The sequence below is a fragment of the Bombus affinis genome, chromosome 5, assembly GCF_024516045.1.
Source record: "Bombus affinis isolate iyBomAffi1 chromosome 5, iyBomAffi1.2, whole genome shotgun sequence".
NCBI classification, from domain to species: Eukaryota; Metazoa; Arthropoda; class Insecta; order Hymenoptera; family Apidae; genus Bombus; species Bombus affinis.
Genome location: NC_066348.1, coordinates 9,384,254 through 9,399,764, shown reverse-complemented (window position 1 = coordinate 9,399,764; position 15,511 = coordinate 9,384,254). Strand labels below are relative to the sequence as shown.

Genomic DNA, 15,511 nt, shown 5'->3' with positions numbered 1-15,511 from the left:
TTTGACCCGTCAATAACCGTGCAAACGAACCACAGACAATAAATAATAACAAAGACTTATAAATAATACATATCGTCTATTTCTGATGCTGTCTTTTAAGAATCAAGTAATAATGTTTTCGTGATACAATATTATTCTTTGCATGTACACAAATATTTTGGACATTTATACGGCTGAAGTAAATCTCGTCTGAGATTTCAAAGGCTTATTTTAAAAAATTATTGATCAAAGGAAATAACATTGGAAATCAAAAGGATGATAATACGATGAAAAATATATACGTTTGTTTACTTTATGCAATTTATCAATGAGTAGAATAACCGCGAAAAGAACGCACGAAACAGTGGCTTCGCAAGAATATAAATTGGACGTTAAATCATTGTCCTTCACGCAGATACTTTGCAACCTGTAAACGAGGGCCAAAGTAATTATGCGACTCGTTGGCAACTTCTTTCGCGTCCTCTTTTTCCTCTTCGTCGCCGTCGTACTTTATGGCACTTTAAATACAGAGGGGCTGGAAAGTGTGGACAAATTTGACTGGTTTACGAGGGTTGCGCTCGGTGCACGTCCATTCCGTGTAGATGGTGCAGATTCTTCGAGAGGTTTGCTTTTTTTTGTCCTTCTAAATCTTCGCTTTTTATCAGAGATCGTATCTCTTCCTTTAATGTATGTATTCCAGCTACTTTATACAGTATGCCGTGTGTATCGTTAATTTACGTCAAGTATTACGTACTTACGTTAAAAAAGTCTTTATTCATCATGCACGAACAATATTTAAATTATAACGTAAATTGTTTTTCAAACTGTTCATAGAAGGATATACGAAGGATGAATTTACTTGCAGCATCAGTGTAAAAAAGATAGGAAAATAATAGAAGATTTAAATGCATAAGAAGATAATACCAAGTCAACACGACAATAACATGTAATACGAAATTGTTATAAAAATCTATGGAAAACTACCTTTAGTGCTGCTCCCAGTGTCTCTCCTCTTTGGTTTGTAAAAGTTCTTTTGAACGAGTTTTATTATCAATCTAAGTCGTTGCAAATATTTCTGTAAAACTGGTTTACTGTTCTAACGTCTTTGAAAATACGTTTATACGTTGTACAAACAGCAGAACTGGCGTAACAGTGGCAAAGACTATTGCATAAGAATACTACGAACGAGGAAAAGCAGTTTTCGATATTTCAAGTTCACATATTGCGAAACATGTGAATTCTACGTTTGACGACACAGACGTGACAAATTCGCGCGAAAACGCCTTTATTGACGAATCTTATTGTACGCGAATATTTTTACCAACGTAAATAGCTATGTTGGTCCTTGAGTTTGCCATACCACTTAAACTCACGACACTTTATGAACATTTCCGATTTAATAGATGTTATATAAACGATCTCCTGTTGGTATATTGCAGAAACATTTAGGATAACGGTGTTAAACAAATTACATTGTTCCATTGAAATTGGTTTACTTAATATTACGCGTAATTTAATGTTTAAGCTGCCGACGTACACAGAGATTCATATTTTTATGGACAAAACTGGGAAAACAGAACGTAAGGCGAGACATTTGTTTCAGCCACTGTATATTTCCATTAAACGACTAACGACACAGAATTCCATTCACCGACTAACGTACAGTTCCGTGCATAATTATAAAGTCAACCTCGTTTTTACATCTATCGCAATATTAAAATAAAAATTGACAAAATCGTTCATTTCGTTCCGTATTATAGCATGAAACAAAACGAAGGATACGACAAATAAAAATATTCTTTTTAACTTGAACGAAGAACGAACAATTACATAAAATTCATTCGCGTTGTGACCTTCCAGCTTCGCGGAATAAGCTCCTCCTTCTCGGACCCTTTCGTTAGGAAAGTGAGTTTGTTGAAAAAGATCAAACACAGATTCGTATCAACGGGCAAAAATATAATAATCGACGTGGCAATTTTTTCACACGACGTAACGAGACGAATGAGGCAAAATCGATTAACTTTGTGCCGGCAGCAGCCGCAAACCAGTGATTTTCGAAATTTTCGGTCCCAGGGAAATTCTAGTTCAGGGTTGTATGGGCGTACCTCATTTATTTCCCTCCCTTTTTCGGAAACTCGAAATCACTTGGTTGTTTGCAAAAGGCGGCAGCCCCAAGAAGCTTATTATCCTCTGCTAATACCCAACAAATGAGCCGACCCTTCGTGCCCGACCCACAAGAGCAACGTACACAAAAGGGTAGCGTTGTTCGTGTCATGTTCCTTAACAGTCTTAAAACATACCGTAGTATCATATATGAGGACTCTCGGGGGTGTTGTGTGAATTATAAACAAGCGATTGCCGAGTATGTACATAGCTGTATATATACATTTATACACGATCATTCAAACATCGCTGTATAAATAAGTGGAATTTTGTTTATGATTTTACCGTAGCCAACTTTGCTTTGTCGTATGATATCAAATTATAGACGAGCAATGTAATTATTCTAATATGTTAATTTGCCAAATAAGTATTTAGATTACCACTTTTAAACGCTACAGTAGCGTCTGACTTACAAATTACATATCCGCGTACCTTTCGAATCCATAAAATCCACATTTCTCGAATTTTGTTTTATTTGCTTATTTCTAGACCGTTATGTCGTTACACCGCTTTATATCAATCATTACTCGTCGATTTTCACGTCTAATGTTTTTTTTTTTTGTAAATACTTATACAATATCCTGTTTCATAGTGTAGCATCATGGACGAGGGGCCTAGGGGGTGTTGTGCGGATTATAAACAAGCGGTTGCTGAGCATGTACGTAGCGAGGCTAAGACAAAAGACAAGGGGTTGCTAAGGGACAATAAACGAATTAACAGCAGTACGAGTTGAGATGTCAGAGAGTGCGGATTGCGTTGATCAGAGTCGCTGATTAATTACTTGGTTGTGTTAATTGTTATACGTTCGCTGCGATTAGTTCATGTTTAACAAACATTGTTTTCTGTTCGATTATCACCTGTTCAATCTACTTATCATTAATAAACTAATTATAGTAGTTACGATACTACAATTTGGGGGCTCGTCCATGTGATTGAACAGGTGTTAATCGAACAGAAAACAATGTTTGTTAAACATGAACTAATCGCATCAAACGTATAACGATTAACACACCTAAGTAATTAATCAATGACTCTCGTCAATCCGCACTCTCTGACATCTCAACTCGTACTTTTGTTAATCCGTTTATTGTCCCCTAGCATCTTCTTAGCCTCACTACATACCTGCTCAGCAACCGCTTGTTTATAATCCGCACAACAATCCCCAGGGGAATTCAAGTTCGTCTTTGTTCGACGGTTGCACGTAGCGGCGACATTGTTTTGTCCGGAGTTTATTTATTACTACATTACGTGTTTCCTAACAGTATTGATACTCCGAGGCAAAATAACAACATGATTTGTGTTGTTTTCTAGCTCTTTTCATGTTCCGCTACATCAGCCCCCCCCTTCCTAGTGATAACGTTTTTTATGTTATATTTACAATAGGTTTTCTTTGTAAAATATTATATTATGCCCGAGACATTCGCATTATTGAGTTGGAGATTGTCGAGTGTATGAAATTTGTCTTACTATAATCGTTCTAAAATATTCGTAATAAAAAAAAAGAATCATCTTATTAATGTTGGTTTAAACAATACGAACAGGTACTACGATTTTGTTTCAAATATTTTCCAATTGTTGTCTTTTTAATCCATTTATTTAGACTCGCATCCACCTCTGACAGTTGTTAGCGACTACAGTTATACAATTATTGTATGTCATAGACTTGTACAATTTCATATTACACTGGTGTGCGTTATTGTTTGGTGATAAATACGCGCAATATCTACATCGTATCGGCGAGCATATTTCTATACTTGTGACACGTGTCAGTTGTAGCGAATCCCGTTACTTCGCAGCGGCTCAATTGCGAAAGCTTCGTCTCTTTTAGAAACTGTAAGAGTCGTTTCGTTTCTTCCTTCTCGTTTAGAATCGTCTTGAGATCGCTTGGAACGTGTGGCGTGGTCGTTCATTTCCGTTTCATTTTCTCGAATTATTACAATCGTTTATGCGATTTGATTCTATTCCATCGTTTCGCGATACTCGATCGAAACTAATATCGGAAATGATATTTCACGACAAACTTTCTAATTCATTTTCGTTTCATACAGATTCCTGTTAAACGTGCAATTTTATGCCGATAACAACGAAGCTTGAAGCTTGTTACAGCTGTATAAATATTGTAGGACCTTTACTGCAATTCATTTATTTACAATAAATGGATTAAACAGATGTTGGTTAACCAGGAAAGGATAGTTGGTTAACGTGAACTAATCACAGTAACGTATTATAATTAAAACAATTAGATAGTTAATTTGCAACTCTCGTCACCATGGATCCAACGCTCTCTCGCAATTCGCACTCTCTGACTTCTCAACTCACAAAACTGTTAATTCGATTATCGTCCCTTAGCAACCCCTTGTCTTTTGTCTTAGCCCTAAATCCTTTGTCTTAGCCCCACCACGCACGTGTTCAGCAACCGCTTGATTATAACTCGCCCGACATCCTCCAGCCCCGTCGTCCACGATACTACAATATTTTCGACAATCTGTTTCTGTGTAATATAGTATTTTCCGTTCAGTTCGACTTACGAACCTCTCGAGATCTTTTCACGTTGCTCGTGAAATATCGTGTTCTTAAAAATCCGGTTGGATCGCGAATAACGACAAGCCATTACCACCTCTTGTTTATACGCTGTATAGGGAAGAAGCGAGGCGATGAATGATACACAGCGAGTATCGTTGCAGCCTATCTCTTCCTCGTCCTCTCTGTGTATTGATTCCGATTTTTCAATAGCGAATCATGTCCTACAATCGAGCGATAAGTTTAAGCATCGAGATAGCAGTTTCATGACCGAGACATTATTTCGCCGAGACTTGTCGCTATTACGCTACACAAAATTGGTCAATCATAATGAATACGAGTAATTTGCGTCAAATGAACCTCACCAGCAACTATCCCGTCTTCGAGCGTGACCATCGATCGATCTATCGAACCCGGTATTCTCTGAAGGACCATTATGTTGCTTCTTCTCTATGCAAAGAAATCTTTCGTCTTCCATGTATGTATGTACATACATATATCGGGTGTATCGAAAATCTGGCTAATTATTACATACAGAATGACATGCACAAGCGGACACGAGGTGATTCCCTATGGGAAAATAGGAAGAAAATCTGGAGTACAATTTTTCCATTTAAGGCTTAGTTCGCGAGAAAATCGAATTTGAGGATTTGTCAAGTATATTGGAATATGGCCAATTTTAGAAATTTTTTCTCAAGGCGCTTTGTTTCCGAGGAACCAAAGGTTGATTTTTAACTAAATCCGCACGAACTTTATTTCTTTGAAAATGAAATTCCCGAATGGGAAAATTTTATTCCACGTTTTCGACTTATCTTCATACGTCGATTATTTAGTATTGTCCAATCCAGAATTAGCCACGTTCAAGTATATTTGATACATTTCCAAACTCGATTTTCTCGAAAAGTAAACCTTAAATGGAAACATTTTATTCCATATTTTGTTCTTATTTTCTTGTAAATACATGTTATTCGACCGCACCCTGTATATACAATAACCTTGTGACATGTTCATATTTTATAGCGATTTAAATTGTTTTATTTCTGGGAAAAAATATATATTTTTAATTCTTACACTTGTTGGATGACGAGTACAGTTATCACTTCTACTGATTAGTTGCATTTTGTCTACTTATTGTTAGTTCCGTTTGCTAGTAACGCGAATGGCAACTGTTATCAATTCATATTAATTTAATTTTCATTAATTTCGTACGAACTATTGTCGTATCGTTTTAAAACTCGTGTATTTCAATGGAAAAATAATTGTAGAATATACAAAATTTATATTCCTTTAATTTATATTCATTTTGTATTGATTTCTATTTTATCCCAGTTTTCCAAAGATATTTTATAAATAATAACACATCGTTTCAAAATTTTAAGATTCCATATAGCCGTAAGGAATTTTGAATTTTGAATTTCCCCATTCTAATCGCATGGAAACTGCGAACAGCACATTATTATTTACGACTACCCAAAACTTTATCTAACCTAATACCAATATTATTGTTACTTTTCTCTCTACTCGAGCGCTCTACCATTCAAAACCATCGTCCTCTCAATTCTATCGAGAACCGATATTTCCCAAACGCGTAACATATCAGCCACACACGCCTACCATTTCGAAACTTATGCATTGCACGTAATTATAACGCGAAGCAACATCGTACTCGATATCTCGACAAATTGCAAATATTCCATGCCGCTTTCCAGCTAATTTTATTTTATTTAATCAATCGACGCGCACCGTTTCAGCCTGAAATCACGCGAGCCAATGATTTATGATGTCCATGCTGCACATCCAGTCTTCGATCACGAGCAGGTAACCGAGATGAAAATAAAAACGCGCGAATAAATCCCCGCGTCCGCTACGTTATAAGTTATAGCCGCGTGTCTGACGGCAGAGCACCGCGAGAGATACAGGAAGCCGTGTATTACCCAAAAGAAACTCTATTTTTCCAATTGCTTGGGTAATACATGTATGCAAATGCAATCAACTCGCCATACGTATGATCCAATCCTGTTGGCTGTGGCGGTTTGTCACGCTTGCACGCACGTTCTTTGCAGCATCGATCTATAATAGCGGCGGAGGAACGAACGATCTGTCGGCCAGGGGACGGATAACACGCCGGTGAGCAATAATAAATTTATTGCGGCCGATGAAGGGCATAAATTGATTATTAGTTGACCGCGGCACAGTTACAGTTCGGTCCACCGTGCCGATGATTTACAACATAATGATTCGTGTTCGACCGATGCATACACAGCACTGATATACGCCAGTGTACGTACTTTTCAGTTGGTTGCAAGTTGCACGAACGGATCAACGCGAATCGAGCGTAGAGATCGCGATTTTGAAATGCACGTGGCACGTGATACGTGGATTCAGGTATCGAAGACACGTGTACTCGGGTTACAAAGACACGCGTAAACGAGTATTTCAGTAGGTACACGGTTGGTTAGCGCGGTCGTGAAATCAGTTAATCGAATTCACATGGTCGTCGGTTGTTGGTTCAGCGATTTCTTGGAACAAACAAATTTTAAACCGAGTAATGACTCTTTAACGTATCTACTGTGTTCGGAAAGAATTACAGACCGAGTCGAAACGTTTCTAAATGCTTTTGGATTCCGTCGAATCGAAGATCAAGTAAATTTAATTCATGGAACGACGATAAGTAACGTAAGATAATGATAACGTTATCAGCAACGTAATTCACGTTATAGTAATTGCCGAAGGCGCGTGTATCAAAATACATTAGGTTGTCCGAAAAGTTTCTTTCGTCTCATAAGGTGATAATAGATGATCAACAATTTCTGTTTTATATTATTTTATTGAATTAGTTATGATCTATTTTGTTATATTTCTATTATTTAAAAATATTATATAAAACGAAAAATATTGTGCGTCTATTATTTCCCTATAAAACGAAAGAACTGTACATTTCATAACTTAACATTAAAATTTATCTTCATTTGTAATAGATGGCACTTTCAACGATGATAATTCAGAAAGATATTCATTCCATTAAATAATAATTACATGTTATACAATGTGTTCCCAATTTAAATATGAAAACAACGGGGACGTGTCGTCCTCGCTCTACTTTGAAAAGAATCGCCAAGAAAACAAACCGAAAAGTTGTCGTCCTTTCGTTCATTTATCTACTTATTTATATTTTTTCTCCATTCTGAGATAGCAATGTGCTCCAAAATAAAATCGGAGCAACTTGCTGCTGTCGGATGTAACTAACGCTTGTATCGCTGCAAGAGGCCAGCATTTTGAACAATATCCATTCGTCGAATAGACGAAGACACGAGTAAACAAAATAAGCGAGAAAACGACAGCTTTATCGTATACAAAACACCATATACGAAACGTATATCAGCGTAAATTCAACAAGTTAACATCATTCCATTCGTTAGACGACAATCAGTAAATAGACGCTACAAACAGATTTAACGAAGGCAGGCGTTTACTCATCTCGATTCTGTTAGCCAACGAGGGGTCGATTTTCCAGATGATTTAAGATCCCGATTCCTCGGGGTTCATTCAAACATGACCCCTGTAACAGGCTGAGATTTATGGGAAACCGGGGCCCCTAATTAGAATCACACCGAGGTGTCCTAATTACAGGTTTGGCCGCGGCGTTTTCGAGCCTTCCCGAGGCTGCGCCTTTGGCGCAAAACGATTCCAGTCCTGCCAATTTCTGCCCTTTTTTCACTAACGGATCGTTAATCCTAGGAAAAGTAGACAAGCGTGGGCGTTGACTACACTCGAATCTACATCTGATTAGCTCGCACTATATCTGACATCGCAAATGAACCATTTTAACGCTTTCTTTGTTTCTTTTTCTTCTGATCTATAGCCAGCAGGGTCGGTTCATAGAATGAGACCCACGTACAGAATTCGTATTCTTTTCTTCTTTTTATCTTTCGGAAAATTAGGAACTAGAAGACTGGTAAAAGTTGATCTCAATTTGTAACATGGTCTCCGAGATCGTGCAACGTTCTGCGTTGATATGTCAACGAATAGACTGAAAAGGAAGTTCGAATATCAGAGAAAGAAAAAGTTGAAACCTTTTGAGTATGTTTTACCAACGCGGACAACTTTTGTGTGAAATTTGTTCGCATTTCTCACAGTCAGAGGAATAATTAACGTACACGCGTGTTCGAACAGCGTGCGATCCTACGATTAGTTCGGATGAGCAAGGTTCCACCATATTCACGTTGTGGTATCAATAGCAAATAATCTTTGGCTGTTTAATAATTGTTTAATAAATAAATTAACCGAATGAATAGGTAAATAATAATAATAAATTCCGCGTCTATTTCCACGTCAAGTCTAAAAATGTATTTACGACTAAACGCAAAAGAAACCAGTCCAAATAATAGATACTTATAATTTGTGAAAGGTTTCAGGATTCGTATTAAAAAAATTCAATGATATCCGCGTATAAACGCGCAGACCCGGCGAAAGCATATTTCCGGGGCAATTATTAATTTCACGGTAGATGGGATAAATTGCAACAATGATAAATTTTGTCGCAACGAGGTCGGCTGTCCAATGTTTTATGCAGAGAGAAGACATTCATTAATTTCTACGGCTAACGGTTCGTATCAGTGATTAGAGTTTGAGAAAGCCAAGCAACAGAGGATGACATTACCGTTTCGCTATTATCCTGATGAATCCGACCTGCGATAGTCGCGTGAAATGATTCGATCGCCAGGATAATCACGCGGCAGAAAAATATGTTTCTTGTATTTCGAGGCACCATGAATATAGAATGGCTATTAGATTTTTATCTCGGATAATAATTACAAAATAAATTAAGTTGAGCTTGCTAAAAGCACTTTTCCCATTTTATATCCTCGCCGCTGAACCAACTCTCTGTATACGAAAAATTATAATTATCCTGCAGGCAGTATCGTTGATGACTGCAATAATTTGTGGTGGATTTAAGTTGATATACAGGCTAAGTCAACAAGAAGTATTATCTAAAATAACTCATTATCTATTCGGTTTCATTGAAATATATCTTCGAATTAACGTTGCGTTTCGAGGAACTCGTCGAATGGACACGAATTTATCTTTTAACGTTTTAGATTTTCCCAGATGTCAAGGTAACCAGGAGTCTTTTAAATTCTATCGTATATTTGTTATAACATTACTCGTTCCAGCTGGATATTCTTTACAAAACAACGTCGACGTATTAGTACCTACTTAATTCTAAAGTACCTTTACTTTCAATTTATATTCCTATATTGGACGTAGTAAATGTTATCGATGTTCCTCTCTTTACGTGAAATATAACAAATTACGATGAAGTCCTGTAAAGTGAAATAACTCGATCCAAACGATGGATCGTCTATAATTCATCGATATCAATTAAAACAACAGACGCGGAATAAAAATAAAACCTACGAGAAACAAGGCCAAATCACGACAAGAGGGAATACATAAACATCCAAAAAATGGTATTCGTACAATTTCGATAAAAACCCAGGAAATGTCCCCCAGCATCAGAAAAATCCTCTCCTTACGTGAAATATAACAAATTAGGATGAAGTCCTGTGAAATTAAATAACCCGATCCAAACGATGGATCGTCTATAATTCATCGATATCAATTAAAGCAACAGACGCGGAATAAAAATAAAACCTACGAGAAACAAGTCCAAATCACGACAAGAGGGAATACATAAACATCCAAAAAATGGTATTCGTACAATTTCGATAAAAACCGGGGAAATGTCCCCCAGCATAAAAAAAGAATAATAATAATAATAAAAAGAATGGTCCATTTTGTTAATAAGGGTTGCAGTATTTGCTCGAAAAATATAGCTCATGTATACGATAATTCTTCTCGAATGTTTATTGCACAAGGTGCGATCATTTAGGTACACGCGTAAAAATACTCTCCGGCACGATGATACTTAGTGTACCGTTTCGTTAACATCGGTACGAAGCATCTTCCGCGCACATACTGTACAGTTACTTTTCGGTCGTTCTAAATAGCTGCAGTGTAATTAACAACGGTAATAATCTGTTAACTGACCAATAAAACCCGAAGATCCGAGTGGTGCTGCTCGTTTTAATTCACGGTGGTTTTCCAGAGGCGTTTATAACGAAGTAAAGATAGTGGATGTCCTCGCTACCAGGCATCGCCGGGATGCCATTAAACAAGAATGCTCGGGGACATCAATGAGAGAATAAGAAGCTCGACTCGTCCATTTTCTACCAGCAATAATTAACAGCTACTATATAGTAGTACTACATAGCAAGTAGTTAATAGCTCGGCGTAGTAGACGCGAATTACACTGTCAAATGTTTGGCAAATTTATTGGTCTATTAAACAGCTTCTTTCTCTGTAACATCGATTGAATTAGATTTGAAATATGCTGCTGTGGTAATCTCAGATTGTACGCGGTGGATTCGTCTATCCGTGCAAGATAGATAGGACCGTAAGAAATTGATTATTTAATATAGGTTGGTTTTAACGCGACAATTCCGATAACACCATAGTTACAGTAATACCATAATCAATTTTTACTCGTCCTTTTACAAAATCAATATCTCTATTACGTTTTCGTACGAAGTGCCGAGCGAAGTTAATTATCGCAAGCATTTGGTTAATTACACGATATTAATTCAAGTTGCAGGGAACTGGTATCGCAACTGCGAGTGACGATACTTAACTTTCGCGATTTTAATATCCTACCCTCGAGATTACTTCGGTAGAAAAGTTTCAGTCTGAGAAAGTTAAAAAAAAAAAAAAAATCGCCGATAATAACACGCAATAACGTCTAATAAATTATATACACGTGTATATAGTTTCTCGTTTAGATTCTAAATTTCTATGTTCTAAGACGTTTTTAAAGTCGTTTTACTTCTTCAGACATTGTATGATACGAAAATACAAATGATCTTCTCCGTATCAAGCGAATTTTACGACAACCTATGTTCCATTTCTCGAATCGTCTACGAGATATTTCTAGGTTTTCCATCGAAAAGAGACACGTTCTGAAATAAATCAATTTTACATCCCATTCATAGCACTGGAATCGAAGTAGGTCAGAAAGAATTAACCGAACAATTTATCGTGCAATCATCGTTATTCATCTGTTTCGCACCGTACAATATCGATGCTAATCGTTTCGTCGGTTCACCATGTTTTCACGCGTACGACTGAAACGCGTACCACCTTGCTTTTCCTACGAGGTTTACCAACATTTTATTGATTTATTAGGCGGTTAAAACACGAATAGCTATTCGCTAAACACACCGCGAACGTTGGCAGCGTATCGCGGCGCGGCAACGCGTATTCCACTGGTTGGATCGTTTATTTCTAATTACCATCGGCTCGACGCAGCACGCGCGTCTAATAGCGCTAATTACTTATTTGCGAGCGAGTACGATCTTAAAGCTACGTTCACATCGAGCACCGCAAACTCGCCTGTAAAAAGACGCGTACAACCGAGAGAAAAGAAAGCGGTGAAAAACACCAGGCGGTTAACCTTTTCGCTGGCGCATCTGGAATACCACAAGATACCAGCTAAAACGTTGGTTTATACCGTTTCGCGAAATTATTAGCAATTAATTAACGAACCTTTGAATTGAGACTTGTTCGCTAGATTTGTGTCTGTCGCTGCTAATACCTTTGAAATTCGCTTTTCTGTATTCGTATGTCTAGTCTTTCGTTACGTACGCGATTATGTATTTTACGCTTGTAAAAGTATTCGAATGTTTACCGGGAAAATTTCGTTTTGGCTGATCGTATCGTACGCGTTACACGTAAGCTCTTCTTTGAAATTTCGTTAGCGCGGTAATGAGAGTATCGCGATTGTATCGATGACATTTAAATATGTCTAAAATAATATGGTAATAAATAAATATAGTATAATAAATAAGTATAGTAATAAATAAATATAAAAAAAATATGTACGTAGAAAGTACGAGACGTTTACTGCGAACATACACATAGCAAAGGATTGGTACACACTGCGTGAAGAGTAGCGTGAAACAAACAATTAATGCGAACGATTGCCTATAAAATAATAAATCGATTGTTCAAACAATTTACCGATTATTCCAGAGTGTTTACTTCCAATAAACATCTCGTAACTTCTATAATACGCGTTCGCAAATCTGTTGCCAATTTTACCGATATAATCGCGTTTTAATCACGGTGTTAATGAAATTTCAGAACGTTTTCTGAGTGAAAAATACGCAGAAACGTTCGAATAATTTCGTGATCCTCTGCGAGTAGGAAAAGAATCGTGCGATTAAAATTATATTTTTAAGAGATTAATTACGAGATTAATATTAAAATAGAAAACTACCAATTATGCCAACTACATATTCTGTGTTTCGCGTAGCTATTTCTCGGACGGAACGAAGACACAGAACGCTGCACGCGTTCACATATCGAAGAGAAAATCACACGTAGTCCGCGACCTAAGCTTGTATCAGTATCTGCACGTGTGATAACCGTGCGAAGGATAGTTTGCAAGCATGACGAAGCTCTACAGGAGCCGGAAAATCGTTAGCAGGTTATTCTTAACCCGTCCGGGAAGTATCTTGGCTGGTGAGCGCCACGATGTCGAGGAAATTTCCAACGAGGCCTCGTTACGTTAAGAAAGTGCTTTGGAAGGAAAAGTAATCGTTTGAGAGTGGAAATTGTACAGGGTGTTTCAGAAAGTCGGAGTGAAACCTCGTGAGCATATTTATAGCCAGTAAAGGATTACAGTATCTTGAACGCGTCAATGTTAAAAGCCTAATCGTAGAGAGAATTGTATCGAGCTTGGAATTTAGAGCGAAAAGTGGAAGGTCTTGGCGCTTGACTTACTCTTCAAGTGGATTCGCGCTTTTATTTTATTATATCGGCATATGATACCGTGACATATAATATGATTGGCAACTAAGTGATTGCGGATTTTGTCATTAGCTGGTATTGACAAAATCCGCAATCACTTAGTTGCCAACTCAATATATGATACAGTGGTCCTTAATGTTAGAAAGAAACGCAAAAGAAGGCAACAAAAGGTAAAGAATGAGAAAAGCGAGTTAATATATAAGATGTATATATACGAAACAGAGAAATAAATATAATAATGAGCGAAATAATAGTGACCGAAAGAAATAGTTAAAGGAAATGATACGAATAGGCAACGCTATAGAATAATCAGAAAAGAAAGGAAGATCTCAAGCATTTAAAATAAGATTCACGGATGAATATACAGGGTGATGTACGAAACTGATAGGACATATATCTATGCTGATGAGAAGCAGAAAACATTGCTAAAGAGAAAGATTAAATGATTTCGTAAGGTGTAATTTCCTGCATCCTTGTTTCATTCGCAGGTGTAGTGGCGCACCTGCGAAACGTTAGTGTGATCTAACATCAGATTGATATTTTATGTGAATCCCGACCGAAGTAGATCGATATAATTATAATTTTCGAAGTAGTAAAAAGATTTATGGTGAATGATATATCAAACGTTTCGATGTTCGATAGAAGTTACGATATAACGAATGTTCCAGTCGTTACGTAGATCGATAGTGTTAATTGAAATCCCTCTTGCATCTTGTACCGTGGTAATTCCCCTCATAAACAGACGAGAATAGGCAGGTGCCGTGTCTTCCAACATTTAAAGAACGTGCCATTGGCAAAAACTCGCCGCTCCTAACCGGTGCGTGCAAATCTATTATGTTCTCGTATTTATTCATATTCGTTTGTTCGTACCCGAATTTCATTATTTTTTCTTGCCGAATTTCCTGTCAGTACTCTGAGAACTAAAACATTTAGTTCTTGATATTTATACATAGTTCCTCTAGAGTTGTAATTTGTACAGTGGCTGTATAAAACAAAAAAAAAAATCTATTTCTCCGGTGTCGTATTTATTATAGCGTTTATACGCGTACTGATTAATTAGATCGAAGTATATTAAATTCTCTGGAACTCAGTAGAAAACGTCGATCACCGTGGAAATGAACCGAAGGATCTGCTAAGAAAATACCTCATTGGAAAACGAGGATAGACAGGCAAATATTAGCTTTTGTAGTAGATTTAATGAAATTTAATTAATCTACTCTGAAAGAAATCCCTTTTCCTTTCCCTTCGTCTGGATTCTATCAAATTCTCCGTACCATAAATCTAGTATTCTTTGAAAACGCTTGACTTTTAGCGATTTATCTTAGGAGAGAAATGTTGCAGATGTAACGAAAACGTAAATTATATAATGAGCGCGTGCCACTGACAGGATTGATGTATTTCAAACACAAACGACCATAATAATTACGCCGTTAGAGTATACATAGCTGTATATATACGTTTGTACACGAGCATTCAAACATCGCTATATTAATAAGTGGAATTTCGCTTATGATTTTACCGTAGCTCACTTTTCTTTGTCGTACGATATCAGATTACAGACGAGCAATGTAATTATTCTAATATGTTAATTTGCCAAATAAGTATTTAGATTACCACTTTTAAACGCTATAGTAGCGTCTGACTTACAAATTACATATCCGCGTACCTTTCGAATCCATAAAATCCACATTTCTCGAATTTTGTTTTATTTGCTTATTTCTAGACCGTTATGTCGTTACACCGCTTTATATCAATCATTACTCCTCGGTTTTCACGTCTAATGTTTTTTTTTTTTTTGCAAATACTTATACAATATCCTGTTTCATAGTGTAGCATCATGGACGAGGGGCCTAGGGGGTGTTGTGCGGATTATAAACAAGCGGTTGCTGAGCATGTACGTAGCGAGGCTAAGACAAAAGACAAGGGGTTGCTAAGGGACAATAAACGAATTAACAGCAGTACGAGTTGAGATGTCAGAGAG

At 37.1% G+C, this 15,511-nt stretch overlaps 1 long non-coding RNA gene across 1 annotated transcript in view; it reads left to right on the top strand.

Moving 5' to 3' along the window:
- The window catches only part of LOC126916362 (uncharacterized), a 123,632-nt gene that overhangs the window by 80,187 nt on the left and 27,934 nt on the right, over positions 1 to 15,511 (top strand). The gene's annotated exons all lie outside the window — the stretch shown is intronic.